Source organism: Pecten maximus, chromosome 2 (genome assembly GCF_902652985.1).
Source record: "Pecten maximus chromosome 2, xPecMax1.1, whole genome shotgun sequence".
Classification (NCBI taxonomy): domain Eukaryota; kingdom Metazoa; phylum Mollusca; class Bivalvia; order Pectinida; family Pectinidae; genus Pecten; species Pecten maximus.
Genome location: NC_047016.1, coordinates 48265526 through 48269152, shown reverse-complemented (window position 1 = coordinate 48269152; position 3627 = coordinate 48265526). Strand labels below are relative to the sequence as shown.

Below are 3627 nucleotides of genomic sequence, written 5' to 3'. Positions count from 1 at the left end.
TGAAATTCTGATACCTCGGTACATATAACCTGATGTGTCTATACCCGATTAAACCTGATGGTCTGAAGGCCCCAGGGCTCATTACCTCATATCAACCCTGATATAAACCTGATGGTCTGGAGGCCCCAATGTTAATTACCTCATATCAACTCAGATATAAACCTGATGGTCTGGAGGCCCCAGGGTTGATTACCTGATATCAATGCTGATATCAACCTGATGGTCTGGAGGCCCCAATGTTAATTACCTCATATCAACTCAGATATAAACCTGATGGTCTGAAGGCCCCAGGGTTGATAACCTCATATCAACTCGGATATAAACCTGATGGTCTGATGGTCTAAAGGGCCCAGGGTTGATTACCTCTTATCAACTCGGATGTAAACCTGATGGTCTGGAGGCCCCAGGGTTGATTACCTGATATCAATGCTGATATCAACCTGATGGTCTGGAGGCCCCAATGTTAATTACCTCATATCAACTCAGATATAAACCTGATGGTCTGGAGGCCCCAATGTTGATTACCTCATATCAACTCAGATATAAACCTGATGGTCTGATGGTCTAAAGGGCCCAGGGTTGATTACCTGATATCAACGCTGATATCAACTTGATGGTCTGGAGGCCCCAATGTTGATTACCTCATATCAACCCGATATAAACCTGATGGTCTGAAGGCCTGAGGGAGGATTCCCTCATATCAACCTGATATCAAACTGATGGTCAGGAGGTCTGAGGGAGGATTCCCTAATATAAACCTGATATCAAACTGATGGTCAGGAGGTCTGAGGGAGGATTACTTCATATCAAACTGGTGGTCATGGGATCTGAGGGTGGTTCACCTTGTATCAACCTGATGGTCTGAGACCTTAGTTCTGAGGGTTGATTGGATGACTGGTATGGTCAATGGCGACGATAATCTGGTATATTAATTTTTACTGATGTATCAGTAAGGATTTTTAGATGTCTGATTTGGACAAGGTTTCATTGAAAGTAGAATATTTGTTTGTTTGTTCAATTGTTAACAGCAGATATGAGAAATATAGGATATAAGTGGATCCCATGATGGTATTGCTTTTGCATAACTAGCAATGTTTCATAACAAAAATGCCTGTTAAAGCTCAGCATATACATGTATATTAGATACCTATGGCTTCATTTTACTTAAATATCATTGGAGAAAATATGGTCACGTGGAGACCATTATTTTGAAATGTTAACCTGATGTTTCTGTGTAAAGAAACACTGTCAGTATTGCGTCTATGGCGTCATAATCATGGTGATGTTACAATGCCCCCAATGTAAATTTCCTGTTATCAAATTAAATATAATGCAATTCTACTGTTTTGCAAACAAGTTTCATATGTAACATAAAAATGGAGGACCTTTGATGAAGTAATATGGTGTTATATGGAACTCAGTCTTTGGTCAATATTTGATTTCACCAGGTCGGTTTAACACAATATTGACCTAGTCAAACATCCATTATTGATAAAAAAAAGTGTCTATGATAAATGCAATTAGTGAGTTATTTTGTCATTATTTTCAGCCTCTCCAAATGTAGTACGTACTTGTTTGTCTTATAGAGAAATATATCTCTTGTAAAATGGCCTTTTTTGTATATGTTAGAAAATCTCTATCTGTACTCTTTATGGATACTGAATGAATGTCATTCTTATATATGTCACAGAGATATAGCGAAGTGTATATTTGTAAACAAATACATTATAATTATGAGGCAGATTACGAAAAAAGTTTTTTATATTTATTTTTTAATGTAACATTCCTCATATTTTTTTTATACTTTATTTATACTTTAATATATTCTACACTACAAGATTTAAAAAAGTTTTATAGTATTGATCTTCTTATAGTTATACAATTCATAAGTTTTAATTTTTATGATTATTGATAAATGCTGTTGGTGTCCCGATTGTTGAAAATCTGATGACATTTACAACACATTATTTTATTTAGAAAATATCTCAAGTTAGAAAACTGAAACTGATAATGACACTTAGATTACATTCTTTACAGTTTTTTGGTACTGTTATTTTTTTCTGTTTATAATTTACATTTGAAAAGTTGTTAAAAACATACTTTTTGTTACCAACATCACGCACTTGAATAAGATCATCTTTTTGTTACCAACATCACGCACTTGAATAAGATGATCTAACCCAACATCCATCCCATCGTAAGGGGTTTTTTACAATTTAAATATCAATCATAAAATATAATTTATTCTTTATCCAAACTGTTGTTATCTCTCATGTTGATTCTATTTGTAATTCTTTGGCAATTGTGTCTTGTCACTGAAATTTGTCTAAATAGATAAAGTATATATCGTTCGTTACATGTAAATATATATTATTTGTTAAACGAAAACAATACTGAAGTATTTTGATGGACAAGAAGAGTTCCAAAAACGGCCAAGGTCAATATATAAATGTCGGTAATAGCTAGTTTTCTTTGATTATAGGTTGATTGGTTCGACCATAGATATGGTTTCTGACTGTTTTTAAATGTACATGTATCTGATCTGCAATGTTTACAAACAACAACATCGCCTGTTTTAATTGATTTAACCTTTTTAAGGAGCAATTAAAAAGGTATGAAGTTTTCTTTTGCCATAGATATTATACAAGAAATGCAATTTTTGTATGTTGAAAATCAGAAGGTAATTACATGTATTATTGGAATGAAAATAATGGAGAACAAACGTCAATATCTCCCTTATTATGCTTATGACATCAAAAACAAATAATGTAGGGTTAATAAAAAAAAAAAGAAAAAAGTTTTTCACGTGAATATATTATAACCTATGACTTTAACCATTTCTAAAAACACCAGTGAGTGGTATAAGAATAAAGAGGTGTGTGATTATTGAATTTTACACAACTAAGTGTTTGCCTAATTTATTTTATACTGACCTTACTAAATTTGCTCTAAACTAATGTCTTGTCCTATGAACGTGTACTTCCGTACATATGATGTACTTTTTTTTAGCTCCTTTCTTTGAAGAAGAGGGAGAGCTAATGTCACGTCGGCGTCGGCGCTTGTTTTCTAATATTAACATTTTGGTGGAAGTGTTGAAAGGCATTGATATTAGCTATTAGGGTCCATAAATAGTTATGTTATCCCCTCCTAGAGATTTTTTTTTTTTTTGGGGGGGGGGGGGGGGGGGGCCTTTTTGACATATTTTGGTGCAAGTGTTGAAAGGCATTAAAACATCACTTTATGATTGTACTTGGTACTGATATATGGTTGACATTAGGGTCCCTGTGAAGTTTAGACTATCACATTCTGGAATTGAACTGAATTATTTTGGACAAAAGAAACAGCTTTTTTTACATGTTTTTACTTAACAATTTTATGCTGTCAATACAAATTTATATATTCTAATCATTTATTGACGAACATTTCGAGACATGCTATGCTGTTCTACAACATCTCTTATTTGTGATAATGAAGTTCCTGATTATATAAAAAAATGAATAGTGTAGTAGTTTTGACTAATGGATAATATCAAATCGTGCTTTTAAAGCATGGGAGATTGTAATGATGTTGTAAATTTGTGTTTTTTAAGCATGGGAGATTGTAATGATGTTGTAAATTCGTGTTTTT

The 3627-nt window shown here is 33.3% G+C and overlaps 1 long non-coding RNA gene across 1 annotated transcript; it reads left to right on the top strand.

Moving 5' to 3' along the window:
- The first annotated feature begins 48 nt into the window (after nucleotides 1-48).
- Nucleotides 49-2806, top strand: LOC117322326. Its single transcript, XR_004531514.1, has 2 exons — nucleotides 49-730; nucleotides 784-2806. It is a non-coding gene; the product is annotated as an uncharacterized LOC117322326 (long non-coding RNA).
- The last annotated feature ends 821 nt before the right edge of the window (nucleotides 2807-3627 follow it).